Source organism: Lygodium microphyllum, chromosome 18, assembly GCF_053477565.2.
Source record: "Lygodium microphyllum isolate KBCC chromosome 18, Lygodium_microphyllum_v1.1.10, whole genome shotgun sequence".
In the NCBI taxonomy this organism is placed as follows: domain Eukaryota; kingdom Viridiplantae; phylum Streptophyta; class Polypodiopsida; order Schizaeales; family Lygodiaceae; genus Lygodium; species Lygodium microphyllum.
In genome coordinates this window covers 120,452,555-120,478,917 of record NC_141152.1, presented here as the reverse complement: position 1 = coordinate 120,478,917, position 26,363 = coordinate 120,452,555, and the positions used below count along the sequence as shown (strand labels likewise).

Here is a 26,363-nt window from a genome sequence, read left to right as displayed (position 1 = left end):
CGAAGAGCGCGGCACTCAAGACTCAAATCCGTCGGTCCCAGCAATGGAACCAAAATGAAGAGACCTCTCTCGCTCAACCCTTGAGACCTACGGACCGCTTATTGGTCAAGCATTTCAAGTTGAGCTGCCATGGCTACCTCTCACATAGCCGACGCACTCTCCCTACCTATGGGGTATAGTGAGCTTAGCTTGATGCTTGATCAAGTACCCTCCTCTTTTTTGCACTCTTATAGCTCCACGATCCTTGAGGCAAGCTCAAGTGTTTTGTTTCTTGTGTGGGGTGCTATCATTGTTTCATCAATGCATTGAGTGAATGTTTGTTATCCTGGTTGATGAATCTTTTATCTCACAGTTATGTTTTTGAATGGACAAAATCATGCAAAGTGGCATTTGAAGATGTCAAAACAAAATTATCCAAAGCACTGATTTTGAAAGCTCCAAAAAGGGGTGAGATTTTCTATATATTTATGGCTATGACAAGGCGTAGTATTAGTTGTTTCCTATCCCAAATTTTGGAGGCACAACTTATAATCCTATTGTATTCCCAAGCTGAAAGTTGGAAATTTTAGAGCTTAGTTACAGCTACTTGAAGAAGGTTTGCTTAGCTATGGTGTTCACCACCAAGAAGTTTAGACACTATTCTTTATGAGAAGGTGGTGTTCTTTACCAAGGTAGAGGGATTGTGCTTATTACTGAACAAGCTTCAATTCCCTAATTGCCTAGCCAACTGGTTGATCTCTTTGCAAGAGTTTGACTATGAGATTAGGAGCAAGCCACCAAAGCTGCATGGTATCATAGTTTCTAGTAGATTTTGGTGGTGAGCCACATTGATATTAATGACTGTGACGATTTATGCAAATTTGATGCAACCTCTATTCCATCATGGTATGCATCTACCATGCATTATCTATCAACAGGGAACCTTAGGGAAACTCTTTCTAAATTCAAGAAGAGGAAGATTAAGCAGCACACTTCGCTTTTTATAGAGAGGGAAATGTCATGCTTTAGCATGTGGAGACTATTTTCCTGCATGGCTCACTACGCATAAAGCTTTATGTAATGGTTATTGATGGCCAATGATTTTCCAATATACTTTTGCATATGTTAAGCATCTTGGTTTGTCAGAGGCATGATGCTAGGGGAAATTGTAAGCGACCACTTACTCCTATTCTTATGACTTTTCCCTTTGAGAAGTGAGGTATCGATTTTGTTGGACCTACGCATCCTTCATCTACTACACGGAAGCGTTATATCATTGTGGTGACAGACTATTTTACAAAATGGTTTGAAGCTCAAGCTACAATGAAGGACAATGCTAAGGAAATAACTAGTTTTATTATGGAACAAATTGTCTACCATTTCGGTCCACTTAAAGAACTACTGTATGGCCGTGGGACACATGTTTTGTATAAGCTCATAGAAGCCTTGACTGAAGCTCTAAAAATTAAACATAATAAAATCACTCCATATAATCCCCAAGAGAATGGACAAGGAGAGAGTACCAACAAGCAATCTTCCAGGGATTTTATCCAAGGGTGTATCTAAGGGTAAGGGCGACTGGGACAAGAAACTTCACTGGGCTGCCTAGGCTTATAATACTATGTTCAAGTGAGTAACAAGCATAACCCATTTAAATTTGTATATAGGGAAGAGTGTGTCTTGCCCTTGGAAGTTGAGTTATCTACTATGCATTTTTCGTTGAACCATTCTTTGGGTAAAGAGGAAGCATTGCAACAAAGGTTGACCTCTCTAGCATATCTTGATGAGATCCGATTGTAGACTTTGTTAGATCAAGAGATAGGGAAAAAGAGGATGAAAGTGCTTCATGACATTCATGCTAAAAGATATAAATTTGTGAAGGGTCAATAAGTAGTGATCTGGAAGAATTCTAAGCAAGTGTTTTGTGGTTTTCCCCCCCTTTCAAAGCCAATGGAACCATCAAATTTACGGTTTGAGCATTATGTATGATGCATGTCATGAATTATTTCCTGACAAGTTAGAACCCAAATGGAATGGTCCTAATGAGATTGTTTATATATGAAAGAATGATTCTATAGCCCTTTTAGTATATTTGTAAGGGGATAGAGTTTAAAAACAAAGTAAACTTTAATAAGTTGAAGCCCTACTATGTGTAGGGGCTGATGTTGAACCTGATACCTTTGCAAGTCTTCTAGGATCCAACTTAAACTTGCAGCAAATTCCAAGGCACTCCAATGTGTAGAATCATTCCTTATCTTGAACATCTAGATTTAGAGCAATGTTACCACCAAGGTCATGTGATCTAGTGGAGTAAGGGTTATCATATTACTGAGTGGAAAGACGGATATTTCACATGGGATATTAAGATCTACTACCACCATTACCATAGAGTTCTTATTAGCATTCCTATTGAGTTTAGTGAGGAAGGAGGAATTGTACCCATCATACATCCTCTCTCTTGGCTCAACTTTGACTACCATGAGTACAACTAGACTAATTTGTATGGCATGACTTGTCAGCGAAGAATGGGTCTATACTTTTTATTTTGAGGAGCTTCACGAGGACCCACTATGCATGTGAGTATCGATATGGTTATTAAAGACCCTCAAGATAGAGTCATTTTGAAAATGGGAGTCTATTTGGGCACCACTTTTACTAATAACATGGTCTATATAAGGCCTTAATCATGGGGCTGAATATAGCCCGATATGGTGGTATGCGCCATTTATTGGTGGACGACGACTCATAGTTAGTGATCAACCAATTGAATGGGACTCATAGTGTGAGGGATTGCATTTTGCGGATTTATCATCATGCATGCTTTGATATACTTGAAATTTTTGAGATTGTGACTTATCAAAGCTGGTTCCTTATTAGTGGAATCGCTTTGCAGTTAAGGATGTATTTCTCAACTTTGGTCCTAAGAGATTATTAGAATTGTCCAATCTTATTAGACTAAGACTACTGTGGGGACTACTTGTTGCTAACATATCTTGTTATAGCCACGAATGGTAAGTATGAGTCATGAGGCACATAGTAGTGATTGACAATCTTCCTACTCTTTTATGAATGCATAGAATTATTCAATGAAATATTCATCCAACATCCCTTGTCATTTATGCAGGGGAATGAATTTGATGCATTTAGTGTGTAAGGCATGAGCAGCTCACTCCTTGGGTTTAGTTCTATACTTCAATAAATTTTATATGGGGACCAAGGGTTTGCTTTTAGTAGTGGGTTGTTGGATGGTGTGTTATATGGTTATATTTCATAAGGCCAAGAGGGAAATTTATTTCAAAGGAAAATGATTTATTTCGTTAGGTCAAGAGGGCTATATGTCTGTTTGGTGCTCATGCATTTGATGGTTTTTTATTTTAGTATTGCACCAAACAAATGTGAAGAAGTGCCTAGAGGGAGCCTCTTCTTGTGCATAAGCTTTTTGTGGCCGAGTCCAGGTGTTATTCTTCCTTTTTGAGTTTTTTACCCCTTAATCTGAATGTATATGTGTTTGTGGGAAGTTTTCTTCTTTTGGGGCCCGACAAGTCAAGGCATGAAGTCCCAAGGTTTAGTTCAATATATTTGGGGGAGGTCTAAGCAATTGTCCACCCCCTCTAAAAACATTGTCGAGCACTCCAAGAGCTACTTTTGTGAGTAACACTAGTGACCATGTTCTACTAGCCTACTAGGCAGTTATTTCTAGGAGCTTATGTTAGTTGTGAGGTAGCTAGGGAAGCCTGTTGAAAATAAAGACAAAAAAGTGATAAATATATTTGGAAAATATAGTATATGAAGGTTTGTAAAAAGGGGTTCTGACCCCTAGAAAAAGAAAAGAAAGCAAAGAAAAATTCCAAGACCACATGATCATTACTTTGCAAAGTCCTGGTAGGTTTTTGGGGACAAGTGATAGACCCTAAGGGCCGATGCTTGTATTCCAAGAGGTGACATTCAGCCAAAAAAATAAATAAGGATGGTTGGATAAAAAATAAAAGAGTGAAAGAAGAAAATGATATAGTGTTGCCTTGCATGAGCTAGATAGGTTATTGGGTACTGAGACAGGACCTAAGATTGATGCCCTGTTCTCCTTGGGTCACAATATGCTTAGCTCCCTTCTTTTTATACACTCAAGTATCAAGTCTTGAAGTATTAAAAAATGATAAGTGAAAAGTATCTAAAAATAGGAGACCAAGCTATCAGAGTCCTCGTCCTAGTAGGAGTTCGTGGTCTAGTCATCCTAGGTCAAGTCAACAAATCGAACCACCACTTAGAATGTTGTCTCGGATAGTTCTTTTTAATGAGGCTATGTTGGATAAGTTGGTTTAGCGACTAGCTCCAGATCTCTGTTACATTATGCTCAGCCAATCCCTTGTGGATCTTCATGCCTAGATTTTGTCAAGAGGTCGAGTGAGAGTTGTGTTTATGTTTCACTTTGTATTTTTCTTTGTAGCAACGTGATGCTCTTTATGGTCTATGAACATGCAAATCAATTCATGGATTTGACGAGTTGAGTTTTCCTATTCCGTGGTTACCAATGAAAGTAGGATTTTAAGCATTAAAAAAACCCAAAAATGTACCAAATTTTGGTTACTTTAAGGTGAAAACAAAAGCTCATTGGAAGCAATGGATGTAGACCTGAAAAATTTAAGCAGATGTGGAAGGTGGGATTGAAGAGCACTTTTGAAGATAAACCTTGCAATAGCCATTGATTTTTAGTAAAATTTCCAAGTGTCGGAATGAAGTAGAACAAAGTCCAAGCAGTGCGAGACTCCCAGACAATCATGCAAAAAAATTTGGACTTTGATTTGGACACCAAAAACTGAAGTTGCAACTGCTCGACCATAAAGGAGCAAGAAAGAGTGTAATAGAGACTTTAGAGGGAGGGGGGGTGACCTTTGGTGCCTCCCACCCCCAAAAATTGACATAATGGGGGGGGGGGGGTTGCCATTAGAGGCTCAATACACCTCTAGCAACAAGAGATTACACACACTGATTACTACAATATTTTACTTCCAATTGCCGCCTCCACCTTTGTAAATGATCAACTAATCAGGGAGATTCAAAATTAGTCTTTCTCCCTCCTCTCTCTCTCTTCTCTTATTGGCTATTCATGTTGGAAATCTTGTGAGAAGATCGGGATGGAGATCGACTATCCAACTTGAATCGGATTGATATGGGACCATGTCAAGGCTGAGTAGTGATGGCCAATGTTGTTTGGAGACCAATGGTGGATCCAGTCACCATCCATAAAATCAATTTTTGAGACCAAAATATGAAAAATGGTAGTAAGTCTCTTTTTTAAAGGAAATTTGGATTCTTTTTGACATTTCATGGTACAAATCATGTTCATATGTGATGAAATTTTATTTAAATCTTGGTTGTGATATATTTGAGAATTGAAACCATAAAATATTGTGTATGTTCTTGTGAATTATTACTTTTTAGAAACCCAAAATGCATGGTTTGAGAGGAAAAATGATGTTTTTCTTGGTTTCAGGTGATCAAATCATAGTGTCTATATCCTCCTGGTGACTAGAGTCACAGAGCTAGTGTCGGGCCCATTTTTTGTCCCAATAGAGGTATGGTTTGAAAAACCTCCCTTGTATGCACACTTATGAGACTTTGGATGTGAGGCTTTCTTCCATATTTCCAAAAACAAGTGAAATAAGTTCAATCCAAAGTCTATCAAATACATCTTTCTTGGATATGGGGATGTAGGTAAGATGGGCTATTATCTTTAGGATTTGTAGGCTCATAAGGTTACTCATAGAATAGTGATGTTATTTTCCATGAGGATAAGGTACATATAAAACCAAAGCAAATAATTGAGATACATAGGGTGATCTTTTAGGAGGAGTCTCCTATTATGGTATAGCCAGCCCTAGTGAAACAACATGTTGTAGTTGATAATGTAGTATTCAAGGTAAGCTATCCAAGATCATGATGTTAAACAAAATAGGATAGGTGGTACAGGCCCCACAATCTGTTTTGAGATGCTTTGGTAGACCTTCATGTCCTTATGATCGCTATGATCTCTTTATGGATTATGTTTTGAGATGCTTTGGTAGAACTTCATGTCCTCATGATCGCTATGAGTCCTCTATGGATTATGTCATGGGATGATAGACTCTATTGAGCCACTTACCTACTATGGAAAGACTATGTGCAAAGGTGATTCCCACTCTACGAGAGAGCTATATAGTTTGAGTTTGATTTTATGTTGCAAGATAATAATGCATGGAACTTAGTTACTTTACATGACAAAAGGTACACATTGCTATGCAATGGATGTACAAGTTGAAGACCTCTCACCCTAACTCAGCATATAAGGCCATATTTATTGCTAAGGGCTTTAAGTAGGAAAATGGAGTTGATTTTGATGAGATCTTATGTTCTATTATCAAAATGACAATCCTAGACTTTAGGCTTGTGGCCTTAATTGCTCAATTGGATTTGGATTTCTATCAAATGGATGTCAAGATGGCTTTTCTGCATGGAGACTTGCATGAGGACATTTATATGTAGTAGCCTAAAGGCTTTATGGAAAGAGGCAAAAAACACCCAATGTGAAAATTAAAGAAGAATCTTTATGGGCTTAAGTAGGCACCTCATATGTTTGATGCTTTCATTGTCATATGATGCGAGGGCCATGATGGCCAATGTTCCCTATGCATTTGTAGTAAGTATTTTGATGTATGCCACGATCTCCACTTGTCCTAACATATGATTTATAGCACGAGTTGTGGCACATTATATAGCTACACTTGTTAAGAGATATTGGGATGCCATAAAGGGTATCATGAGATACCTTAAAGACAGTGAGATATGTGCATTTGCTATGGTAGCCAGGATATAAGAGTCATGGGTTCTATTGACTTTGATTTTTTAAGACATGCAAATAGTAGAAATTTTACATTTGGGTATATATTTACCTGTGTTGGAGGGGCTATCTCTTGGATGTCCATGGTGGAGAAATGCATGGCCTTGTCTACTCCCAAGGTTGGAGGTGCTATCTCTTGGACATCCAAGGTGTAGAAATGCACAGCCTTGTCTACTACCAAGGTTGAGTACATTACAATCCCTAAGGCTTGCAAGGAGGTCCTATGGTCAGGTTGTATGGTTGCAAATCTTGGTATAACTATGACTCCTACACTACATTCAGACTCAATGAGTACCATTCATTTTACTCATAATCTGGTCTTCCATGCAAAGATAAAGCACAGTGAGGTATGCTATCACTTCATCAAAAAAGTGGTAGAAGATAAGTCCGTTAAGCTTATTAGGATGTCTACAGATATAAATCCTACTAATCTGCTCACTAAACATCTTCCATGAAACAATATGCCTTTCTTAGGAGGTTGATGGACATAGGATGAGATGATGTCTTTTCTCATCTTGTTGTACTCTATTTACATGTTGTACTTTTCTCATTTTTATTTTACTTCTCAGTAAGGTACATTTCCTTTTAAGTGTGAGATTGTTAGCAGTTAAAAGCCACATATGCCTAACTACCTACATTTACTATTTATAGATCCACACACATGTGCATTGAAGGTGGTGGGCACCCATCATTGCTCCTTTATTCTTAATTCTTTTATAGTAACAAATAAAATAAGTAAAGGTAGATCACATATTATGATTGTTTGAGTTTCTGTATATGGATATCTCTTCTTCTTGCTTAAACCTCCATAACTCTTGCACTCTTCTTGCTTTCACTCATGATTCCACCTTCCACTTGCCTTCCAAGCCACCACAATGACAATTACTCCCTATAGAACAAATATATATACATAAATGGTTATTAGGATTGTATCCAAATATAGAGGATGAAAGCAAGGATATGTACTTATATGTAAATTCACATGGTGGCATTGTATTAGCAAGAATATCAATCTATGAGTCGATATAGTTTGTGGTAATCAAATGTACATACAATTTGTATGGGATTAGCCACTTTCATGTGTTATTTTATCCTAACTAGTGTGAAAATCACCAAACTTATAGCACTACCTCATGCTTAGCATCGATGATTTGCATGGCTTTATACCTTGAGTAAGTTACTCATGAATATATGTGTGTATCACATGGATTCAAAATAAGGTATTTTTAAAATACCATTTTTTACATACAAAAGGATAATATAAAGGGGTTATTTACAGATTGAATAGAAGAGGGTTATGTTTTATTTAGCAAAAATTCACAAGTAAGGATATTTATAAATAGACCTTGAATGCACATGATATAGAGGATATATATATGTAGTAACTTCCTTGAGCTTTATACTATGCATTCACCCAATAATTTTCAAATGATTCAAGTAATCATTGCATGATATTAGGAACTAGGTGAAAGTTTTAGAAGAAAAGATAAGAATCACATTATAGTAAAGTTATTAAACAATTTGATAAAATCATTCACTTTCTCCAATTTTCAAATTTCAATATCCAAATTGAATCTTTTCCAAGATCTCTCTCTCTCTCTCTCTCTCTCTCTATATATATATATATATATATATGTGCATGCGTACATGTTTGCATCTGGAAATGTGTAGGTTACGTGGGTCAATAGTAGAATAGGGGCCCATAATGACATGAAACATATTGGCCACTAGCAAGGGCCATTTTTTGATAGCTCGGGTCTAGTTAAGGCACCACATATCCTTACTAGTGTTAAAAAGCTATGAAGTTGATTGGCTCAATAGGGGATTTTCTCTATCCACTACTGTTCGCCGCGACATGCTACTCCATAATAGGCCATTTAGCATTAGAAAAATCGATTTGCAAATTTCATTACCTATTACTAATTATAAGTCTCTAAATTTATTTCATGAGTTTCCTCTATTTTTATGATCACAACCATGGTGATATGCCTAAATATTTCCGTTTCATAGAAATAATCAAAATGCTTGTGTTTGTGGATGTCTCTGTATTCACATCTACACATATAAATGTATATGTATGTATTTGTGCATAGACATGGATATCTTCACATATTTGTACATTTCATATAAGTCTATGTGTGTTTTGAGTATGTATGCTTGTGTACGTATATATACATGTGTATATGTAAATGTATGCATGTGTCCTTGTATGGCATGTATATATGCATGTGTCTACATATTTGTGTTTTGTGCGTGTCTATGTGTGTGTATTCATGTGTGCACACATACACAACACATCATTTAAAAATTATCTCATATGTTCTTTTAAAAAAAATTATCTCATATATATATATATATATGTGCATGCGTACATGTTTGCATCTGGAAATGTTTAGGTTACGTGGGTCAATAGTAGAATAGGGGCCCATAATGACATGAAACATATTGGCCACTAGCAAGGGCCATTTTTTGATAGCTCGGGTCTAGTTAAGGCACCACATATCCTTACTAGTGTTAAAAAGCTATGAAGTTGATTGGCTCAATAGGGGATTTTCTCTATCCACTATTGTTCGCCGTGACATGCTACTCCATAATAGGCCATTTAGCATTAGAAAAATCGATTTGCAAATTTCATTACCTATAACTAATTATAAGTCTCTAAATTTATTTCATGAGTTTCCTCTATTTTTATGATCACAACCATGGTGATATGCCTAAATATTTCCATTTTATAGAAATAATCAAAATGCTTGTGTTTGTGGATGTCTCTGTATTCACATCTACACATATGTATGTATATGTATGTATTTGTGCATAGACATGGATATCTGTACATATTTGTACATTTCATATAAGTCTATGTGTGTTTTGAGTATGTATGCTTGTGTATGTATATATACATGTGTATATGTAAATGTATGCATGTGTCCTTGTATGGCATGTATATATGCATGGGTCTACATATTTGTGTTTTGTGCGTGTCTATGTGTGTGTATTCATGTGTGCACACATACACAACACATCATTTAAAAATTATCTCATATGTTCTTTTAAAAAAAATAATGTGTGTTCATGTGTGCACACATATACACCACACCATTAAAGAATCATCTTGTATGCTCGTTCAAATAAATAAGTGAGAAAAAGATAACTCTTAAGTGAACAAAATATAAGAAGTGAGAAAGAGACATAACAACACATGTACATATTCAACTTTTGATAGAACCATCTCATATGTTCTCATCACAAAAGGAATAGGGAAAGAGTAACTATTGAATAAATAGAAAAAGGGAGAGAAAGACTCTCAAGTTTCAATTTGAAAATTCTATCTCAAACTTGACTCTCTCTCTCTCTCTCTCTCTCTCGTGCATAAGTATGTTTGTATATGAGATTGTATACATGTGCTTATATATATGTGCATTAAAAAGTGTATGCATTTGTGTAATTTTGGTATCATTTGTGTGTGTGTGTGCACATGTATAAGTGTGCATGTATGCATGCAAGTGTTTGTGTGTGTGTGTTTGCACATTTGTGTGTTTCATAGGTGTGTATACCTTAGGACATTGCTTGCGTGCATATTTGTGTATAACATGCATGTGTATCTATGTACCTTTATGTAGGTGTGCATACATGTGTGTATGTCTATGATTGTCATGTACATGTGTAGAAACATTTGTGTAGTTCATAAGTATGTGTATGTGAGGCACCATGCAAGGACTACTATGTGCAATAATGGTGTGGCTTGTGGAATTTACGCGTTAATTCTGCCACTAGAGCAAGTTAAGCATAGTTTGTGTCTTACTTCAAAGGAGGTTACATCTTTTTAGGAAGGTTAGAGATATGTAACCCTTCAAATGAAAGGGGGTTATATCTCTTTAAATAGAAAAGGGAGATATTGTAAGATTTTCCAAATAAAAGTTGGCCAACATTTCAAATCAAAGAGAGTCATATATCTTTACATAGAAAAGGGAGATCTTGTAAGACCTTCAAAATAAAAGTTGGCTTTGAGGCCTTCAAAATAAAAGGCAGATCGCATATGCTAAGGTGGGAACGCCATGGTGGCACAATATTTTGCTGCTTATGATGAACTGGATGTTGTCGGGTAGGCTTCAAAGCCGGGGATGGTGGGCTTCGAAGGCAAGGACAGCAACTCAGACTGGCCGAGCAACATAGAGCCTACCTCAGACATGCTGGGACGGACGTTTGGCACAGTTTGTATGCACAGAAGAGCCACATGCACCACGCGAACTACCTGATCTGCATTCTCGATGCCGGACTTGCCCATCTTCCGATCCAATAACTCGTGATGTTGTCTCCTTTCAAACACCGCCCATGCCTGCAACTCATCATCGTCATCATCAAAGATCCATGACGATGCCATACAAATTAAATACCAGAAATCCATCCGATTTAACAGGCAAGGATTCCCATTACCCATTCGAGCAAATGCTGCTTCTCCGGCAGCAAGGTCTGATCTATGATCCTTCTTCCAGTCACGATCTCCAGTACAAGTACACCGAAGCTGTAAACATCTGCCTTCTCCGTGAGCTGTCCGCCAATGGCGTACTCAGGTGCCACATAGCCCCTTTCTCAATGGGAAACATATAAATAAGTAAGCCTTCTCTGCACAAACAACAACGAGGTAGAATTGAAAAGAAGAGGGAAGAGGGTAATAGCTCACCGGGTTCCGGCGACAGTTGTAATGACGTGAGTGACATCGTCCGAGAAGAATCTTGCCAGGCCGAAATCAGCAATTTTGGGGCTGAAATTGCTGTCTAGAAGGATGTTGCTGGCTTTGATGTCTCTGTGCACGATCTTGACGTGGGAATCTTCATGGAGATAAGACAGGTCCCGGGCTATGCCCGCGATGATGTCGAACCGAGTTCTCCATTCTAACTTCCGTGGTGGATCTGAGCCTGCATGGGCAAGTGTGCCTACTCCGCATGTAAAAAATTTTCAATTGTATGTATCCAAAGAACTAAAAGCGGGACAAGGATTGAGAGGATTTACCGAATATGAACAAGTCTAAGCTGCAGTTCGGGAGATACTCGTAGACGAGCAGGCGTTGTGAGCCTTCCACACAGCATCCCAGCAGTTGGATGAGGTTCCGATGCTGGACAGTGGTGATGAGGTTGACCTCAGAGAGGAACTGCCCTGATGGCTCTCGGCAGAGAGCGTCTTGATGGCAACCTCCTGCCCGGAAGTGAGGCGTCCCTGGGCACAACATTAACAGCATAGCGTGAGAGGCTATTATAATTTATATATCGGCCAGAACATGAGAGAGAGAGAGAAGCACCTTGTAAACAGGGCCGAATCCTCCCTCCCCTAGCTTGTTCTTCGGATCGAAGTCGCCTGTTGCCTGTCGGAGCTCATCAAGAGTGAATTTTGTTGCTCCCTGCTGGAAGCGGTAAGGCAGGCTCGAAGACTTGTCTGCACACTCGACAAAGTATCTATAGCTCAATAGAATATAAATTAGGAATACAAATTTCATATGTACACACTCGAGAAAGTATCTATAGCTTGTTGTCGGAAAGACGTCTGCAGGAGCTGCAGCGCCTTACCTCGAGTTACAACTGTGACCTGGTTTCGGACTCGGCGTTTCCGGAAAAGGAGGACGGCCGCAGCCACAGCAGCAGCGAGGACGAGCACGCCCGCTACAGTACTTCCCACCACGACAGGAACGGAGGTGGAAGACGTTTTCTTCTTTGGCTGATTGAACAATAAAGCTGCTGGCGGGGGAGAAGGTGCCGGAGAGAGGGCTGTGGTATTAGCTGGGGAAGGCGCAGGGGATACGGATGCATTAGGCGCTACGGCAGTAGACGAGGCGTTGAAGAGGACTATGGGGCTGTTGGAGAAGAGGTAGTAGCAGGTGACGAAGTAGACCTCGCCGTCGAGGGAGTTGTTGCAGAAACCGGAGAACTGAGAGAGGCAGGAGGCGCACTGGGAGGGGGAGATGTAGCCCACGCACTGCGCGAGTGCGTAGGCGGTGGTCTGGCCGCTGCCACGTGTGGCGGCCCAGAAGCGGCCGGAATGGGAGGGGGCCTCCCGGGAGGTGAGGTTGAGGGCGGCGCGAAGATTAGCGCTGTAGAGCTGACCGGAGCGGGAGCTGCTGTTGTAGGACGTGGGGGAGCAGTTATTTGTCACGAGCCCGATGTCGGGGCCGACCAGGAAGTTGGAGTGCTCGTAGCGCAGGTAGCAGCCCTGCAGAAGGATGCGCATGCCTATGGTCGGCCCGCAGGAGGCCGAAGCCAAGATCGTCGACACGCAGTAGCGGCACTGCGCCGGAGAGACGTCGCCCCTGCACTGGTACATCCCATACACATCCGACACGTTTGACGAAGCGGATGTCACTGAGTGGTTCCCATAGAGAGACGTCGACGAGTCCTGCCGCAGCGCGCCCATCACTTCGTTGAGGTTAACCGCGAACGTGCTGTTGCTCGCGAAACTGGCCGTGTTGCAGAGCCCGTAGACCCAATCCGTAAGAGCTGACTGAGCTTGTAGCGTGAATTGCCTGGAACAACAGCACAGAACAAGAACAAACAGGAGGAGCACCGATCCCGGCCAGCCATGCTGCAGTGCTCCTGCCATAGACGATCACGGAACTTTCATGGAGTGGAATGGGTTTCCTACGACTTGTTTGTTGACTTGACAAGAATGGCCTCTGTGGCCAGGGTGCCTGAATTCCTTGCATATTCGATGGACATCAAACATCCTACTGGATCAAGCGTCTACTCTCGAGTCTCCAGAGTCTTCAAAGCAAACTTCAAAGCATAGGACGCAAAATTTCATTTTTAAAACCAACAGTACAACCTACAAAAGATCAAGAATATTAGCATTACGACTGCATTTCATGAATAAATGTGGAATTGATTCTAGTTCCTTTTTGCACTTCGGGCATAGCCCATCAGCCCTCAAATTTGAAGGGTACCATGTCTTTTCTTTTTGAAGGGCAAAACTGAGTTTGCACTTCAAAAATGATGCTAAAGATATGGAATAACCTTCATTAGATAAGTACATTTTTTATGAGCATTTCTAAGTTGAAGGATGTTTTTTAATAGTTTACTTCAACTCTCATATATTGTAGTATAAGAGTAGAATAGTCGAATCCACATATAACACAAGTAAAGTTGGATTAGATTATATATTCAATTGAGACTTTCCATAATGAAATCAATTTTAAAAATTGATTTGAAGCTTAAACTATTTTAAATTGCTTAGATATCGTACAAATAAGAAATAATGCTTCTAAAAGTACTACATACTATGTATTTAAAAATTGAAGCATGTTGATAAGCACTACATTATAGCATTTGAATATGTAAGTAAAGTAGAAAGTCATATTTTTGACAACATGTATTAAAAAAGTCAAAGGAAATAACCAATCTATGTATAACGCAAACTAGATTTAGATGCAAATCGTGCATGCAATTAAACATGACATATGCACTTTAAAATCAAGGATTATATTGAAGTTAAAATTATTTTAAACTACTCAAGTGTCATACAATTAAAAACTAATGTTACCTAAAAGCATTATACATTATGAACTTAAAAGTTTACCTATGTATCAAAGAAAGCTATGGATTACATATAACATAGATGATAAAGCTAGATTAACTTATAAAAAAAAACAGCTACTATTTATATTCAAATCTCTTTAAAGTACTTACAAGGACAAAGCTATCTTAACTTACAAAAAAACAGCTACTATTTATATTAAAAACTTTTTAAAGCACTTACAAATAGACTTAAATACATGAAAAAGAGAGAACATGTATATTTGATATCATATAAATTTAGGCAAGCATCCAAAAAAAATATTAAAGGTCATTACAAAAAATTCCTATTGTCTTAGTACTCATAAGAGGGCATGTACATTGCATATCATATAAATTCAGGCAAGTTGCCAACAAAATGTTAAAGTGATTACAAAAAGTTCTTGTACAATGCCCATGGCATAGTAATATCCAAAAGTCATTGTTGTTACTTCTTATGATGCCCCTAAAGCTTGAGTGTGTCTCACCTTCATATTTTTCCATACCTCAAAAATCAAATCCCAATCTACTTTTTCCAAGTTTTCTGGAGAAGATATCTAAAGTGGTGAGAGATAAACATGATCTCTCCTCACTTTTAACACGATTTTGTTTTGAAAACCCTCTTTCACAAGCAGCTGAACTTGCAGGTAGGACTACCACAATCTGCCATAACTTGTACACAGCATGAAACATTTGCATCCATTCTACTTCCCCACCACATTGTCTCAAAGCTTCAAGAAGCCCCTTTGAGGGATAGGCTTCAAAGAGATATAGAACAAATCTTTGCAACTCACCTTCACATTGCTCGAGCTAAATCAAAAACCTCTTTCCTTTACCAAATTTCTCGCAAAGCTGAGAGAGATATTGTCGAACTGATTGGCCTCAAATTTGTGGATCTTTGGGATAGTTTTTAGGAAAAAATAGCTTTGCTGCATTGAACAAGTAATGATCTTGAAACCTTTCATCAAAGTTGATTAATCAACCTCTGAATAAAAGCCTTTGCTAACCATGTACATTCATCAAAAGTCATCTCTTGTGCTTTGCCCACTAATGAAGTGAACTGCAACACATGTAGATGTATAACACCTTCTTTTTCCTTCACTGAGAACACTCCATTGTTTGCTACTTTAATGAAGCTAGTTAAGTACTTGGATCCATTTTCAAATGTATCAGTCAAATACCAACCCTTCAAGAGATTGATAAGCACATCTATCTCTCTTCCAATCATTGTAATGTCACAATCATTTTTCTGAAATTTTTGGCTCAATATATTAGTTTCTTTAAGTACATCTGCCATGAAATGAATAATAAATAGCAACTGAAAATTTGTTGCTTTTTTATACATTGCTCGATACTTTGTCTTCCAACATTCCAACAATATAGGCAGCACTACAATAACAAAACAACTAGGTCTTAAAAAAACAAGAATAAAATTAGAATTAACCTAATCTAAAGCTAATAACTAAACAAATGTATACCTTTCCATGACATTTGCACGCGACAACCATCTCACACCATGAATTCTCATTATCTCGTAATTTCTTGGTAAAAAAGCAAGCATGAGCTTGCTCACTTCGGCTCTTCGAAGAGACGAATTTCCTATCCATTCTCAAACTTTGTTGGCAAAGCTATCCACGTAGCTAATCTCTGCAAAGCATTCACATGTATCTTTAACTACAAGTGCTTCCTTATGGGCAATACAGTGTACCCCAAGCAAATGTGGTACATCCTTGAAAGCTTTGCAAATAATCTAGATCTTCTTCCAACCATAGATGCAACACCATTCGAGCCCATAGCAACCATCTTAGAAAGTGGAAGATCTAATTGATGTAGCACTTTCATAATGCCTTCATACATGGATTGAGCCTTTCCATCATCAATACCAATTTGTTTCAAAAATGAGGTTTTAGGAGAGCCTACAACACTATCCTTTAAGTATGTGATATTGAAGGATGAGATGCTTCTCAAACCTTCTATCTGTGCTTTCATCTACAATGATAGAAAAAAACAGATTGTGCCCAATCTCCTCCTTAAGTTTTCCTTAATATACTATATACATGGCTAAGAGAAAATCTTTTCATATAAGCTGAATACTCTCAAGAAAGAGACATGCTAGGAGTTTTCATATACATAAGAAATTTACATTCATCTTCAAATGCTTCTAAAGACATGTCCTTTATGGCAACCCTATACATGATTTGTATAACACTAATAATTCTACACTTCTCATTGTCTACCATAAGTTCCACATGCTTTTCAATATGCTTTACATTTTAACCAGACATAAAGCTTTTGCACTGAATTGCTAACTTATGCAACTCGGAGGCATTATGGATAGCCAATGCTTGCTTTTGAATGGTAGTTGGCATGTTCAATGAAGTGCAAATTGAGCACTTCACTCTCTCCTTCCCCAACTCTGAGGCTTTATCTTTATTTAAACAATACAAGATAAGTGTGGAGCTTCAAACTGGATTCTCTATAAAGACTCTTCGCAGTGACAATGGTGGTGAATATGTATCCAATCTATTTGATGACTTCTGTAAGAATCAAGGTATTCATCATGAGTTTACAGTTCCTTATTCTTCTCAGCAAAATGGTGTTGCTGAGCTCAAAAATCGCACAATTCTTAATGCTATACGTTGCATGCTTATACACTCTAGTTTGTCTCGAAAGTTTTGGACTGAAGCACTTCTAAAAGTCGTTTATAACAATATGGACAGGGAAGACACCTTCAGTCTCTCACTTTCACACATTTGGCTGCATTGCTTATATTCATGTGCCCAAGGACACTCGACATAAGTTGGATCCTCCAGGTTTGAAGGTTATTTTTCTTGGTTATTCAGATCATTCCAAAGGTTACAAATTTTATGATCCTTCTACTCAAAAGGTTATCATTAGTCGTGATGCTATATTTGATGAGAAGACTATGGGTAGCACATGGTCGTCAGATGTTTCAGATGATACACAGTCTTTGCTTAGTGCATTTCCTTACTTGCTTTGTGAGTCTACTAATTCTGATGATCATAAATCTCCTTCACCTCCAAAGAAGATTGATGAAAATTTGGAGATATATGCCGATCTTCCTATTGAGATAGAGCACGGATTCTATTCTATTGAATATGATGTCTTTGATGATGCTATGTATGTCCAAGAGGATCCTTCTTTAATATCCAAAGGTACATGGATTCTTACTGAACTCCCCCCAAATCGTGTTCCTATCAAATGTAAGTGGGTTTATAAAACCAAGACCAAAGCTAATGGCTCGTTTGATAAGTTCAAAGCACGACTTATTGCAAAAGGTTACTCGTAGATTGCAGGAGTAGATTATCAAGAAACATTTTCTCCCGTTGTGCGCTCCACAACTGTTCGTATGCTTTTGACTTTTGCAACACTATTTGATCTGGAAATTCACCAAATGGATGTTAAAATAGCTTTTCTCAATGGAGATCTTGAAGAAGAAATCTGTATGGAGCAACCTGAAGGTTTTATGTTACAGGAAAGGAGCATCTTGTATGCCAGCTTCATTGTGCATTATATGGATTGAAGAAAGCCTCTCGTGCTTGGTATATTAAGATTGATCAGTTCCTCACATCTAAAGGTTTTATTGCATGTTTTGCTGACCCAAACCTTTACATCAAAAGGGAGGACAAATGTTTTATTATTCTTGCTCTATATGTTGATGATACTATTCTTATGTCAAATAATATTGCTTTCTTGGATGCTATGAAGAAGCTTTTATCGACTGCATTTGAAATGGTGGATCTTGGTGAGATACATTCTTGTTTGGGTATTCAAGTTCAACGACACCGGCAACAAGGCATTCTTCTTCTTCGCCAGACAAAGTTTATTAATGATATTGTTAAGAAGTTTGGGTTGACAAATGCGCACTCTGCCAACACTCCCATTCTTTCGAGCTTTACCAAGGGTACATCTACAACACACAATGAAGAATCAGCCATTCATCAACCTTTTGCTAATCTTGTTGGTTGTCTTCAATTTATTGGTTTAAACACAAGACCAGATATTTTATTTGCAGCTAACATTTTGGGACAATATCTTTCTTCCCCTTCCACTATTCATTGGAGTGCTGCAAAATGTATTCTTAAGTACCTCAAGGGTACTAAGGAGTTTGGTCTTATTTATTGTCGTCGAGAGGATTCTTCTTTATCTTCTTCAACTTCTCTTGACCTTATTGGATATACAAATGCTGATTGGGCAAGTTCACACTTATCCATGTGATCTACAAGTGGGAATTCTTTCTTTGTAAATGGATGTTTGGTTTCTTGGTCCAGCAAGAAACAACGATGTGTTGCAGTTTCTACAACTGAGGCCGAATATGTCGTTGCATCATTAGCAGCTCGGAGCTAGTTTGGCTTCGACAACTACTTGCAGATTTGGGACATCGTTCATCATCTAGTACACCTCTTCGATGCGACAACCAAAGTGCTATTAGTCTTACCAAAGACTATATACAACATAGTAAATCAAAGCATATTGCTATTCATTATCATTATATTCGACATGAAGTCAAGAAAGGTTCCATTATGGTGGAGCATTGTCCCAGTGATCAAATGGTTGCAAACATCTTCACAAAAGCTCTTAGTGAAGCTCGCTTTAGTTCATTAAGACATGCACTTGGTATTATTCCAAGTTCTTGTCTCATTGATTGAGGCATGTATTATTGTATTCAAGAAAACTTTATAGTAAATCATTTTTGTATCGTAGGTATATGTAGGGGCTCAAGTTTTTCCCTTGTTCTTCCCAAGGGTTTTTCCACTCGCAGCCAGAGACCTTTGTTTGAGTGGGGATGTTACAACTATATATATCATCTCTTACTTGACTTGGGTCTCACCTATATATACTAGCTCTACATCAATATGAATCATTCTTTGGGAGCATGTCTTGTGTATCTCTCTCGTACTCTCTCTCTCTATCAACAAAATCAATTATGCAATCCAACACAAGAAGACGCCTCAATGAACCCAGCCAACAAACATTATATTTGATTTAGCATTTCCAATTTCATTTAATGCATCAAAGATCGCATTGATTTTGCAACGGCAAGACAAATCGCAAAAGCCTTAATTGGTAGACAAAGAACGCGCAAGAAGGAGCATGATATTGAGTAAGTTAAGTATCAACGAGTATGACATGACTTTATAAACTAGATAAGTCATGAGGTAACTTGGCCAAAAACTACCAGATGAAGTCGTTTTGAAGAAAAAAAGACGTTTTTGAAAAAATAAACAAAAAATCATGATGTTATTTACGCCTGGAGGGAGATAAAGCATTTTAAAATCATCCCCATGCCACCATCCAACAGGTAGACAATCAAAAAGTATTTTTTATCAAGCTTACTTAGCTCTTGACAAGTAGCCAAAAGAATGAGTGACTGCATGCTTCCCCCTCATGGCTATAAATACAACCCCTCTCCTTCACAAGGAAAGCAAGAAGGAAGACCTCCTGACGATGGAAAAAAATTTCTACATCTCTTTTCCATTCTAGCTTGAGTCTTGAAGAAGGAAAATACCCCTCTTCTACCTCATTTCCATTTTCTCTATCCCCTGCTACATCTTTCTTCCATACAGCCATATCACTAAGCAAAACGCTGAAGAAATTTTTCTAGACAACCACCAACTCTCCTTGAGCTACCACATTAATTTCACCTGACATTCATGGCTCCACAAGGCCGCAAAAATTCAAGAAGCCCATTTGAAGCAAAAGAAGCAATAAACACGATCGATGGAGAAAATGACGCGGTAGGAATTGGCGAAACCCCCGTTACTACAAACCTGATAGAGGTAACATCTTGTCAGTTAAAATATATATATATATATTTTATAAGCTTATCCCTATATTTGGCTTTAAATTATTAAAACGCATTTTAAAGAAAATGCATATGAACTGCCGCTTAGAAAAATGACCTAAGAAATATAATAATAAACTATTCACTGAAAATTTTCTTTTACTTGAAAAATGATTATATGTCTATCATGAAGAAAATATCATAATTATGGTTTATTTCATGATATTTATTGTTATTTTATTAATGATGCGTGTGATTATAATAACTTAAAAAATATAGATATTGTTAGGCAAGGAAATATGTTATAAATTTTTCTTGAAATTGACTATCTCTATTTCATTTTGCTAATGATAAATAGATGCATATGAGTCTTATAATAATTTATAGAAAATCATTTAGATAATATCATGAAATAATCAATGCATTAAAACAACAAAAATTTGTATAGGAAAATATATACTAGATGCACATAAATTAGGTGCGTAGTAATATAATTCGTTGTCTGAAAGATGAAAAAAATTACACTTATGATTTTTGCATTGCTTAGAATAAAGTTTTCAGAAAAACAATTAGTATTGAATTTATAACATAGCTAAATGAAAATTGATCTTCCTAGATAATGTTGAAAGTTCGACAAATGGTTGGACATCGTCGATTAAACCATAGAATACGAGCATAATAAAATAAAAATTAATTTCTTGTTGAAAACACACACGATGTTAATATTAATGGTTATATTAGTGAGAGCGTCAATATCATGAGTCGACCCACATATGAATCAACGAGAAAACCTTACCTAAAATATCGAGGATGTTGAAGTAAAAATAAATATGAAATACTCGACAATCCTAAAACTATCAGTATCAAAAAATTAAATAAATATCGAAAGTCTATAATAAGACTTATTGGACATTGATAAGAATTTATCGATACAATTTCTAACGTCTAAACAGACTTGGAAAGGCATTTGAAATTTTGCTAAGTGTGGATTAGGGCAGGGCAGCGCATGAATTTCTTGCCATAGGTATAAATGCCTATATTATCTTTTAGGGCGAAAATACCAAGTTTTCATAAGGATAAAATAGACTTCAGATTCACGAAATAACTTGCGGATTCGGAAAAAAGAGTTGCAAGTAGGAAGGAAAACCCTAAGAATAAGGTTGGATCTTAAAAGAGAAACCCTAGAATTGGGTGGGGCTGCTTCCTATGCTAAAAACACTTTTGCTGCCATTTCTTTTTTTAATTTGTGCATGTATTGATGGTTGCACAAGAATGATTAATTATGCTTGTAGCAATTAGATCTGATTGTAAATATATAATCAGGATAATAAGAGGAAAGATCGCGCTATGCCTCCCCCACGGCTAGACGCAGAACCTTACTCCAAGGGGGATTGTTTTGTACCGCCATGAGGAGCTTTGGACCGGCCCCGATGGTGAGAGGTCGCTCGGTGAGGAATCCATTAGGCAGAAGGAGGCAGGAGTGCTAGGGGGCTCTGGCCATAAATCTCTCTATCGCTCTTAGGAATTGCTTGACCCTCATGCTAATTAGGATGGGATCTTGGAGTCCCCGATACTAGTGAAGGGACAGAAATCTTGGAGGGTTTGCTTTCTTTTGCATAGACAGAAGGGATTTTCTGATGAACAGAGGTTTTATCTTCTACATAGGTAAAAGGGAAAAAGCGTTGTAAATAAATTTTGTAAAATAATAAATAAATATTTTTTGACAAAAGATTGTTTTTCTCTATCTTTGTGTTGTGTCGTAAAATTATGCAAAGGAACTTATGATAATGGGTTAATTAACGAAGCTGCTTTTATATGTCATAACTTAATGTGATAGGGAATTAGAAAACTAAATAAAACCATTTGTGGGAAGCGGGTGGGCCCTGACCGCGGATCCATCCTACGGATGGGTGGTCCCGGTAAGCAAGGAGCTTCTTTCAAGAGATTGAATGAAACGTTAATTAGGAGAAATTAGGTAGAGCCAAGGATTGACTTACCTAGGGTCGGGTCTTAAAACCTTGATCAATAATTATCTTAGGGAAAAGGTACAACGATTATGCCAGAACTTCGTTAAGGTTCCCTGAATCCTAACTAGTTCCTTGAAAAAAGCGTTGCACTCCATGAACCAAGGGTAACTATGATCGCTCCAATTGGACAAGAAGCCCTTGTGGGACACCTACAATGGACCTAGTTGATGTATCAAGACCTCAGTTATCAAATTAGGACCCCGAGCTTGCAGGTTGATCCTCGTGGGGATGGCCGGTACCTTCTGTTATGGGGTGGACTCTGGGAAACCTAGATGACAGACCCTGTGCATTCTCGCGAGTGTCAGGCGAAGCCATCTAGGATAGTTCCTCGATGGACCACTAAAACGTGCCATTAGGGAACTGTCAGGTAGGCACGGACAAGTGGTTTGTGTTTAATGTAAAGACACTAGTGTAAAGACACCCCCTAAGGAACCTCGTCTTCAAGTGGTGAAGGCCCTTTCAAATTCGGAGATTAACAACTTTTTGGAGGGGGAGTTACACATCAATGGTGTGAAGTATTGGCGAGAGGCTAAATATGGTGATATCCTTCAACTACTACTAGCAAGAAGACTCAAATTAATTGAGAAGGTAGCTATCAAAGTCTATGAACTTTACAAGGCTGATGATGGTCACACTAAAGCTAGGCTAATCTCACTGGTGAGCAAATCCTTCACATCTCTCGAGTGGTGGGATGTAAGAGGCCAGAGCTTCAACAACACCCTTCATGAAAGTTTGTAGTGGAAATTTGTAGTTAATGCATAAATGAATAATCTTATTTTCTACAACTTTCAATCGGTTCAAAAGATTAGGGTGGATGTTTGCATTAGTATAAATATACATTTTCAGCAAAGGTTGGTCTTATATTTTGGAGTTGAGAGGCTGAGAGAGATATTGTTGTCCCGTGACCCCATAATATTCCCTATTTTGGATTGTAATATCTCAATTAATGTGCACATATTCATTCTACTCTAAGTACATCCCATGAACCATAGGGATTTGTATAGACCTATTCGTCCTCTTGCTGGATAAACCATACACATAATAGATAGCACAAAGCTCAGGTTCCAAAATATCATAAGGGAGTTATTGGGCCCTTGCGGTCTTGCACTCAGATCAATGCATCTGGAATCCATTTATTCTACCCTTAATAAGATATGACTTGGGCCTAGACGTGTTCATCTTTGTTTTGTATTGAGCTAGATCAACATCTTCCTATCATGGCTTTTACAAGATTTTTTGGGCAGAAAGGGGAGAAAGCTCTAGACTTTCTAGATGACTTGAAAATGGCCTTCCTAGTCACAGGCCAGGATCATGAAGCAACCAAAGTACATGCCTTCTCTTTAGTTCTAAAGGATGATGCTTGAGTGTGGTATCAAGCTCTTGTGGAAGCTACAAGGGGTAACTGAAAAGATCTCAAGACCGCGTTCTTGCACGAGTACCAAGATACAGAGCCTCCTGAAGACTTTTCGAGACAACTCCTAGATTTTCACCAAACCTTACGAGGGGAGTATCAAGCATATGAAAGAATGTTTATAAAATTGTGGGATAAATGGACAACCTCCTTAGTTGAGGTAGAAAGTGTATTTGATTGCCTTAAGAAAGGTTTTTTTTCTAGCCGGACTCTATCCTCTACTAAGGAAGAATGTCAAAGGCAAGTTTCCCAAATCCTATGAAGAATCAGTCACACTGATGCTAGGGAGAAAGATAGAAAATTGAAGTATCAAACCCAGTTGAAGGGGGGAGTTGAGCCAATGCAGGTTTTACCAACCATGCAAGGGCCAAGAGAAATAGCAAAGGTCCAACTTGAACCAGAAATGCCACAACAAGAGCTCCTACAATGCATTACTAAGCAACTTGAAAGCCTTTCACTGAATTTAGTGCAAGGAGTATGGTCCCCTCTCCTTGCAAATGAAGGAAATCGGGAACCAAGGAGACAAGAAAAAGAGTATGTTTTCTATAATTGTGGGGAGACTAGCCATGGTATGTGCTTTTGCTCTCATCCCAGGTGTTTGCCAGGAAATGGGTTCCAACCAAGAAGGAGGGGACAACAAGTGACACCACCTAGGGAGAGTCTTGTTCCACCAAATCCAGGGCCTCCACCACCGGTTCAAGTTCTCCAGCATCCTCGACCACTTGCAGAGGTGCTGCCCTTGCTTGTCTAGCCACTAGAGAATCATGACATTAGGATAATTAGTTTGGATGAGAGTGATGTCAAAGGGAAGGCGAAAGTAATGGAGGTTGAAGCAATGCCAATGAAGAAAGCCTATAGAATTGAGAGATGAAGCCTACACCACCAGAGGAGGTTGAAAATATGGAAGAAGAGACAGCGTCTTATAAGGCTTCAAAGACCGCGGCAATAAAAAGAGGAGGGCTCGCTCACCCTGGCGCATTGACCTAGATTATTTTTCCTTGGATAAAGGTACTAGAGCTTATGATTTGCTTACTGATGTGAGGGATGAAGGGCCAAAATTTCACGGCCACAATTACTGCATCTATCTCCAATAGTGTGACGACAATGGTCAAAGATGGTAAGCATTAAACCCATGAAGAATAGACAAATGAATGCAATCAAGGCGAGAAAGATGAAAGATATTGTGCCTCTAGTGGAAGCCAAAATCAATGGATAGAGAGTATCAAAGACATATGTGGTTAGATGTGTAGAGATTTCTGTCATGACGAAAAAGTTGATGCATTGTTTGGGATTAGAGGTAAGTGAAACTACTAAATTTGGGGCCAAAATAGCAAACAATGTAGTAGTAAATTGTTTGGGAGTTATAAAGAAAGTCAAGGTAAAGGTGCGTGGAGTGCAATTGGAGCTTTACATGTATGTGATCCCATTGAAGGGGGAGAGCTATCCACTTATTCTTGGGTGACCATGGCTAATGGGAATGAAAGCCAGAAAAGATCGGGAGACAGGGGATTTAGAGCTAAGGCCACAGAAGGGGCTACAGAAAAAATGAAAGAGCACTATCTACAACATGAAGGAGGGCTAATAGGAGGATCTTGCGTTAGAGACTACCGTTGAAGAATGGAGTTCCAACGAGGATTGGTCATCCATGAAAGAGGAGGGCGAGTCTTCTAATGAGGATGAAGAAATCTTTCTAGAAGTGATGGGGATTCCATTGAAAGGGCCTTCTAATAGTGAAATTCCACAGCAGCTTCCAAAGGTCGAGAAGGAGAGTTTAGAAAAAATGTGGGCTATTGATCTATCAGTTGAAGAGAAGGCAACGTATATGGAAGTGGTGATAAAACACTGTGTAGTTTTTATTTCTGATTATGAACACATCACAGGTGTGACAACAATACAACATCGGATTAATCTAAACGATGGAGCAAGGTCAGTGGTGCTGCGGCTACAACGATTGGGAGTAGTTCAACAAAACACTGTACTCACTAAGGTGCAATGACTTTTCAAGGCAGGCTTCATCTATCTAGTAGGGGACTCATAGTGGGTTTCACTTATAGTGGTGAAACCCAAGAAGAATGGAAAATGATGGATTTGTGTGGACTACAAGCCGCTAAATGTTGCAATAAAGAGAGATCACTTCCCTCTTCCCTTTCAGGATAAAATACTCAACGAGGTGGATGGGCATGAGAGATACACTATTTGTGATGGGTATTCAGATTATTTCCATATCCGAATAGCTGAGAAGGATCAACAGAAGACCACCTTCATCACGCCTTGGGGGTGTTTTACTTACAAAGTAATGCCATTTGGATTAACAAATTCCCTAGCTACCTTCCAACGGTTGATGAATTATGTCTTCAGCCATATTTTGTAAGTCCATCAGAGTATTTATTGATGATTTTTGTATATATAGTTTTAAGGCTCTACATCTAGGAATGGTGGATGAAGGTTTCAACCGCCTTGCACAAATGGGGGGTAGCTAAACCATGAGAAGTGTCGTATTAGCAAAAGTAGTGTAACTTTGTTAGGACAAGTAACTAAACTCTTTCATTTAGAATGTGTGATATATGGGGTGGTTCATTCATCTCCTCTCCCAATTAGTGTTTCCATTGCAACAGTTGACCCACTCTGAGGAGCTCTTGTGGAGTGACGAAAGTGAAAGGTGCTTTCACACGGTGAAGAAGGCTCTCAGCACCCTTCCCATAATTTTACAGCCTTGTTGGGATCAAAAGTT

The 26,363-nt window shown here is 38.4% G+C and overlaps 1 pseudogene across 1 annotated transcript; it reads right to left on the bottom strand.

Moving 5' to 3' along the window:
• Positions 1 to 10,559: 10,559 nt before the first annotated feature.
• Positions 10,560 to 13,642, bottom strand: LOC148021314 (cysteine-rich receptor-like protein kinase 25; annotated as a pseudogene). The gene is made up of 6 exons (XR_015694708.1): positions 12,415 to 13,642; positions 12,150 to 12,283; positions 11,864 to 12,067; positions 11,535 to 11,787; positions 11,288 to 11,438; positions 10,560 to 11,189 (listed from the first exon to the last, which is right to left on the bottom strand). The product of XR_015694708.1 is annotated as a cysteine-rich receptor-like protein kinase 25 (transcript).
• Positions 13,643 to 26,363: the final 12,721 nt, after the last annotated feature.